Here is a 9,001-nt window from a genome sequence, read left to right as displayed (position 1 = left end):
AGTGAACTTAGTCTACACGCATGAGTGAAGACAGTGAAACGGTGTCATGAGTGAACTTAGTCTACACGCACGAGTGAAGACAGTGAAACGGTGTCATGAGTGAACTTAGTCTACACGCATGAGTGAAGACAGTGAAACGGTGACATGAGTGAACTTAGTCTACACGCACGAGTGAAGACAGTGAAACGGTGACATGAGTGAACAAAGTGACGCTAGTGAAGTGAGTGAACTCAATGCGAGTCATTGTGAAGTGATTGGGTGAAGATAGTGAAATGTTGAGGGGACTGTTTAAAATTAGTGAAAATTTGCAGAACTGCAAGTTAACGGTGTTTGTAAAGTTATCATGGAACGGTTAAAAGACATGAAATTACTAATGGATTATTTTCTTACCTTTGTATGTTATTTTAGTATCTGGCATAAGGTACATTGGGGTAATTTAAAAAAGGGACATTTTGAAAATCGGAATATTTACTAAACTAGAAGCACTTCATACATATGCAGGCGTGGCTCACTCCGCGATTTCGTCGCTTTGCAACAGGTAGCTAAAAGTACATCCGTTCCACACCAATTTTGGTGGCTAGCCATAAGCCGCGCGTGGCGCTGTCGCCACCTAGCGGCCATATCTGTGCTGATCGTAACAGACGCGTTTTGTTAAGAGAGTGAGTCTTCTGTACCTAGTACTATTATTTATTCTGTGACATTAGACACACTTAAACTACTGCAATGCATATCAAGCCATTTTGCTTATTGTTGGTACAGTAGAAAAAGCTTCTAGTTATTACTATAGATATTAGTGATTTCAAAATTATACCACTTTCAAAGTAACCCCAAAGAACTTTATAAAAACATGGTTCAGATATCATGTTAACTTTACAAAACCTATCAAACTATGTGACATTATCAAGTAAAAGGTTCACCTTTGTCATATGTCAATCATTCCTTTGCCAACATACAAAATGGTACCATTTGTTTGAAAATGTCACATGACTTTAGAAAATTATGAAATTTTTGAGTTCAAGGGCCCGTTTGTCAAAATCTTGTAACTTGTAATACAAGTGGATGACACTTTTTGACAGCTTTTGTTAGAAAGGGACTTCCACTTGTATTACAAGTTACAAGCATTTGAGAAACGGGCCCCAAGTCCCCGGGAAAATTGCAAAACTTTGCAAGTGTGATAAATGAAAAACTAAATAGTATATAGACTATGGAATGAAAGGGAGTTTTTACACTACAATTACTTAGTTTTATAAAGTCAACAAAACATTGGATTTAAACAGATTTAACCAAAGGTTCAAATAAAATAACATTTTATTTCTGTGTGGATAAAATTGTTTCCATAAACTTTAAGGTGCTGGGATGACTTCAGAAATGGTTTTTTTTTTAAACTGAAAATCTCTTAAGGGGCTATTCATAAATTACGTTATTTCAAATTAGGGGGGGGGGTCTGGACATCGGATGATAGTAGCAAAATGGAAGAAACGAGGTCATTCGAAGCATGATTTTTGGATGATTTTAGGGGGGGGGGGGGGGGGTCAAAAATCGTCAAAAATAGATGACATAATTTATGGACAGCGCCTAAGAACAATCACTACTTTAGTATCAAGTGCCAAGGAGTAGGGCCAAAGTATAGTGCTATTAAATAAGTAGACATTTGGGCCATTTATTAACACATTCAGTGCCGAAAACCCGACTATCGGGTATTTTATGATTTCGTTCCCAGGCCGGACGACCCGATAGTCGGGATCGTGGTACTACAGCTTTATATGACGAAATGTGTGTGGCCTGGCGCGGATGTCTTGTTTGGCTGGGTGGCAATGAATGTGAAATTGTATTTTTTATGTTATTTCTACTCTAAATAACGAGCTATTTCATCCTAATACGAGAAAATAGTGTTTCATACCGTTACTACTTTTTATAGAATCTGTATGGTGGTAACGGAATAAGAAAAAAAAACGGAATGGCAAGATCGAAAAAAGTATGGTAATTTTGGGACACTTCTCCTATTAAGATCGAAAGAGCTCGTGATTCTGAGTGGGAATAACATTAAATTTCCCAAATTTTAACAAAAAGGTCAATTAAAAAAAAACTACCCAGTTTCTGAACTTACCCCAATGCACCTTGGCTTGATCTCATATTATTTTACTGTTGATCATCATTTTACTCTGATCTATTCGGGCCATTTTATTTAAAATTGTCCCTAAATTTTTTTTTAAATTTGTGAAGTTATATGTTATTTCTACTCAGAATCACGAGCTTTTTCTATCCTAATAGGAGAAAAAAAGTGTCCCAAGGTTTTTTTCCCATTCCGTTACCATTTTTTCATAGACTGTATGGCGGTTTCGGAATGGAAAGATCGAAAAATGTATGGAAATCTTGGGACACTTTTTTTCTCCTATTAGTATCAAAAGAGCTCATGATTCTGAGTAGAAATAACATAAAAAATCCCATTTTGAAAAAAAAGTGTAGGGGACAACTTTAAATAAAATGGCCCATTCGTCCTTAAACTTTTATCAGTTATATTTAAATCACCATAGAGTCTGTCTAAGCTAACACTGCTCTTGAACAGAACATAGTGAGGAAATGTCATTATAAACATCATTATTTTCATAGAAATTGGACTTTACTGGTGACATTTCCACACTTAGCCGAGTTAGCTTGGTCTTCTATTTTATTATTGGTGCTATATTTGATTAGACTATATGATGATTTCAATAAAATATTAATTTGATCGGATTCATATTTCTCTTACAAAACCCTGTCTTTTACTTAGAGAAAGATTATTCTTGTATTTTATAACTATATCGGGGTCCTGCTTATTTACGAATAGAAATATAAATAAATTTGTCTCTAATCAACTACTTATTCTTATAGGGTCATTCTCACTAATTACCACTAAATTGTTACCAGTGGTAACAACTGAGAATTTTTCTCTCACTTGTCATCATTGGTAACAACTGAGAAAAATAAAAAAAAGCGGCCAAGTGCGAGTCGGACTCGCCCATGAAGGGTTCCGTATTTAGGCGATTTAAGACGTATAAAAAAAAACTACTTACTAGATCTCGTTCAAACCAATTTTCGGTGGAAGTTTACATGGTAATGTACATCATATATTTTTTTTAGTTTTATCATTCTCTTATTTTAGAAGTTACAGGGGGGGGGGGACACATTTTACCACTTTGGAAGTGTCTCTCGCGCAAACTATTCAGTTTAGAAAAAAATGATATTAGAAACCTCAATATCATTTTTGAAGACCTATCCATAGATACCCCACACGTATGGGTTTAACGAAAAAAAAATTTTTGAGTTTCAGTTCGAAGTATGGGGAACCCCAAAAATTTATTGTTTTTTTTCTATTTTTGTGTGAAAATCTTAATTCGGTTCACAGAATACATCTACTTACCAAGTTTCAACAGTATAGTTCTTATAGTTTCGGAGAAAAGTGGCTGTGACATACGGACGGACAGACAGACGGACAGACGGACAGACAGACAGACATGACGAATCTATAAGGGTTCCGTTTTTTGCCATTTGGCTACGGAACCCTAAAAAGGAGTACCGATATTTAAAGGGTCGGCACCGCGCATGTAACACCTCTGGAGTTGCAGGCGCCCATAGGCTACGGTGACTGCTTACCAGCAGGCGGGCCGTATGCTTGTTTGCCACCGACGGTATAAAAATATGTGAATTTTTATTGTCAATGATTACAACCAAAATTGTATTTCAATGTTAAGAGCCCATCAACGTGCACACTAGCGCCACTGCTAAATAATCGTGATTATTTAAATTTAACGAAATATATTTAAAAAAGGGGGCCGCTACGTACTGTATCTTGTATTAAAGTACCTTTTGGAATACATCAAACTAGTTTCTATGTTGCTGGATTCGTCAATCTATGCGTCCAACGTTAAAATGGCCGTTTTTCTTTTGAGTTTATAGATTGACGAATCCAGCAACATAGAAACTAGTTTGATGTATTCAAAAGGTACTTTAATACTAGAAACAGTACGTAGCGGCCCCCTTTTTTTAAATATCTTTCGTTGAATTTAAATAATCACGATTATTTAACAGTGGCGCTAGTGTGCACGTTTATGGACTCTTAAATAATGACAAGAATACCATTGGTAACAACTTTGTGGTAACTAGTGGGAATAACCCATGTTATATAATTTGTAATTAAATTAACTTTTCATTAAGCTTAGTTAATGCTTTTCTTTCTTTTTATCTTCTCTTTGAATCGATTTCGAGGACCTCGAGATTTTCATAATAATATTATAATTTTCGTCTTAATTTTCTATTTTAAAAGGGAGTTTATGTAAATATATGTCTTAGAATATTAAAAGTACAGGAAAAACTTTTATTCACAGCAGTTTATCTCAAACTAGCGGACCCGCCCCGACTTCGCACGGGTTAACAAATTATACATAAACCTTCCTCTTGAATCACTATCTATTAAAAAAAACCGCATCAAAAACAGTTGCGTAGTTTTCAAGATCTAAGCATACATACCGACAGACAGCGGGAAGCGACTTTGTTTTATACTATGTAGTGAATATAAGATAATTTCAAGACATATATTTGCATAGATATATTCCTTTAGGATTTAAATAATGAACTGCCTGAAATTACGCTTGTTAATAAACAGGTTGGCTATTCACTCTATACTCCAAAGTCCAAATTATAACATTTTAAACCAAAGAAAATTTGCATGTTTTGTATAAAAACATATAGGGTAATTCGCCAGTAACTGGCCACCGGCCAATAACTGGCCACCCTAAACTAAAAATGAATTATATTCACCTATAAACAGAATTCATTTTAGTATAAGGGCTCAATAACTGGCCAGCCTTCAATAACTAGCCACCTTATACTAAAATGAATTCTGTTTATAGGTGAATAGAATTGTTTTTTAATTTAGGGTGGCCAGTTACTGGTGATATATACTTGGTCAACCAGATCTTGACAGTAGAAAAAGGCGGCAAATTTGAAAAATGTAGGCGCGAAGGGATATCGTCCCATAAAAAATTGAATTTCGCGCCTTTTTTTACTGACAAGATTTGGTTGACCAGCTATAACTACTAGTTTTCATTGGTCGTAATTAATTATTTACATGAAAAAGGTGACCCATTGGAGCAGTATAGTAAAATCTTTTATTTCAATTAATAATGTCTGTACAAATGAATGTCTTATGTTCAATTGTGCATTCTATTATAGAACATTGAAAAATGGGTCATTTCTGCACTCGTATTTCACGTATGGAAACCTTAGCTTCGCTCAGGCTTCTATTTGAAGCCCTCTTCTGATAGAAACAAAGTGCATAGCCACCTGTAACTTGTATATTTTGTACTATAGATATGCCAAATATAAGGGAGTATCTGTTAATATAGATTTAACTAATTCTTTTTATTTGGAGAATGTATGCTAATATTTATAAAAAGTAAGTAACAAAATGTATACTTTTTTATTTCTCTATGTCTATGTAACAATATTGAAAAAAAAAAACAAATATAATAATAAAATTCAGTTGAAAAAAGGGGGTTATTCTCAACTGTTACCACCAAGTGATAGCTAGTTTTTTTTTCTCGTTTTTTACCACTGGGAACGACGGAGACAAAAATCCTAGTCGTTTAGCACAGTTTAATAATTTGTTAACATTCTGTCCTTTTTTTATCGCATATGAATGAAAAAGAGAGCTTACAAATATCAGTATGCATTCTCTATGTGCACTTGTCAGTTAAAAAAGTAAACAGACAGACATACGAATGTGATGGTGAGTTGGTGACACCCACACTCGCTTGCCAAGTTGGTGCAGAGTTAAGGCCCTTTAATACCGGTTGGTAACCAAAATTTCGTAACCAGCTACAAAATGGGAATCTAAAATTCCCTGTATGTAGCCAGTTATGAATTGGGCCATAGTGGTACCGTTTGGTAAATAAGTTTTGTAACTAGCTACAAAATGGGAATCCAAAATTACCTGTTTGTATTATTAATTAGCCGGTTACGTATTGGGCCAGAGTTACTGATCGGAGTTTATTCTACCAAATCAAGGCTAGAACTGTGTACATACGAAAGCACTTCAGACATACGATTATTTTAAGTTTTAATGGTAATTTCTCGCTGACTGTACATTTTATCCAAAATCTGTGAATGACAATTGTCACCAATTAAAAAGTTAGATGGTCACTTCAAAAGTCCCATGTAACCAGTTACAACGCGGGGTATTTTTTTTCCTGTTTGGAAGCTGCCAGCCTATTATGGATAGCTTTATCCATCTTTATCCACGTGATAAAATAACTGTCACTGTTTAACACCGTGGGAAAGAAAGTGACGGACACCGTTTTATCACGCTGTCACGTAGACAAGAACGACCATCATATCCGTACTGGTTACCAAACGTGGTTACAAATCGGTAAGGAAAAGTCCCAATTTGAAGCCAGTTACGAATTGGTATTTCCTTCCCGTTTCGAAGCTGGTTGCCAATTTTTAGTTACCAAACGGTACTAAAGGTTAAGGCTCGGTTTCATTGGTCGATAAGGCCCGCATGCGGGGTGCGGGGGATTCCCATAAAGCATGCTATAGGGCGCGCATTAGGGGAACTGTTTTCATTGGTCAATAGGGTCCGGATGTAATGATTGTCAGATTATCATTAGTCATAATTCTGAAACCGTTAACTCACCAGGATTTTCGTAAGGTTATCCTATAGATAGATTAGGTTTGTTTTGTGGCAATCCTGAAAAGTGACGCGTTTCTGAACCAAATGAATTATGACTAACAACTTTTTGGGAAACAATAGACACCCATACGTCATAATTTTATAGAAGTTTGACGTTTAAAATAACACTGCGTGTGCTATCAAAATCGTTGCAGTCTTATCTTGGTCTAACTCTAAGCTTTTAGCTTGGTCTCACTTTACCACCATGATAACCAAGGGGTTAAATGATTATAAAAGCTTCAATTGTCTGTCTGTTTCCGCTTTTAACCCTTTCGACGCTAGGAATGTCTCAAGTCGTAAAAAGTACAGTCAGCAGCAGAAGTTGCTAGGCGGGCGAGGTGTTCAAAATTACCTTGACGCGCTCTTATTCTCTAAACAATAAAGTCGCGTCAAGATCATTTTGAACACCTCGCCCGCTTAGCAACTTCTGCTGCTGACTGTACTCACAACACTAATAACGCAAGCGTAATATACAATTTTCATTTTCGTCACAACTATAAGAATGGCTTATAGTTATGGCGAACATTGGCAATGTAAGCTTATGTAGCTTGAAATAAGGTTCATATTGGCTCGCTTGCGCTCATGATGTTGGCGTGTGAGTGCCATTTTTATGTTTGAGGGTTAAAGATTCATCATAGTATTTTTCATACAGCTTGGGTACGGTGACTAATGTCATCTCTAAGATTTTGCGACATTTATGAGTTACATTGTATGGAGACGACATCTGTCACCATACCCAAGCTGTTTGAAATATACTATAGACACAAGTGCACGTTATATTAAGTGTTTATCGGAATGGCGACTTCCTTAATTAAGATTTTGTAATATGACTGATTGTATATAAATATGACTGTTTAGTTTTGCGGTCCAAAATTATGAGATGAGTTATTGCTACATTTGGAGACTTTTCTGTGTCTAGATTTTTTTTTAATTATGTAGAGATGATTTTAAATACTACTAACGTGTATATACTTAATATGTGGTTTGTATTTTTTTTTATTAGATTGTGTCAGGATTTTTGGAAGTAGCTCGAATATTAAAATGAATAGTTTAATTCAAATGGTATGTTCAGATTCTTGATATATTTTAACAAACATAGCATTTGGATTGATTAAAATTTATTTTGTGAATTGGTAATTTTCAAATGTAGCAGTAATGTTTTAAAATTGAATGTTCTCAAGCGATGAGGGGTGAGCGAGAATAAAATGTAAATATTTATATAAAATGTGTCGTTTTATTCAATATTACTGGATATTTACACATAAAACTACACAACTAAGGTTCAAAACTATAGGTTGTCAAAGGACTGTCTCATTTCCAGGGTTGGGCAAAATACTGGCTTCCACGTATTTGAAATACAAATTACAAAATACATTTTTAAAAGTATCTGAAATACAAAATACAAACTACTTTGGTGACGGGTATTTGAAATACAAAATACAAATTACAGTGTTTAAAATAATGTATTTCAATTACAAAATATACCTTTATTTATTTTTTTGTTTAGCATTTAGTTTTAACGTTAACGAATATCCTTTCATATAAACTTATAGGGTCATTGCGCTAGTTTTCGTCCAGCTCTAGTTTACGTCCACTTGACGAAATTTGAATATATACCTACATTCCTGCACAAATTTGGACTGATTTCAATCCTTATGTCTAAGGCGTCTAAGCAATATATCTGTCAATACAATGATATTTCGCAAAAAGGAAGCGCTGGTGGCCTAGCGGTAAGAGCGTGCGACTTGCAATCCGGAGGTCGCGAGTTCGAACCCCGGCTCGAACCAATGAGTTTTTCGGAACTATGTACGAAATATCATTTGATATTTACCAGTCGCTTTTCGGTGAAGGAAAACATCGTGAGGAAACCGGACTAATTCCAATTACGGCCCTAGTTTACCCTCTGGGTTGGAAGGTCAGATGGCAGTCGCTATCGTAAAAACTAGTGCCAACGCCAATTACTGGGATTAGTTTCCAAGCGGACCCCAGGCTCCCATGAGCCGTGGCAAAATGCCGGGACAACGCGAGGAAGATGAAGATTTCGCAAAAAGTAGTAAATTAAAAATGAAATATATATTTGATAATCCGTCAAGTCGTCGAAAACTACTGCAATGACCCTATCCCCTAGATTTAAACGAAAAGTTCCACGCAGAAGTTGACCTAATATAGATCCAGTATCCAGCCAATGAAAATTGTATCTCGGCTGGATCGGAGGTTCGCGGTCGGCTCACAGCTTGTGCGAGACATTTTAGGATTATAGAATTTAATAAAATGTATTTATAGAAATGTATT

The sequence above is a fragment of the Cydia amplana genome, chromosome 27 (assembly GCF_948474715.1).
Source record: "Cydia amplana chromosome 27, ilCydAmpl1.1, whole genome shotgun sequence".
NCBI lineage: Eukaryota > Metazoa > Arthropoda > Insecta > Lepidoptera > Tortricidae > Cydia > Cydia amplana.
Note: the sequence above shows the minus strand (reverse complement) of the source record.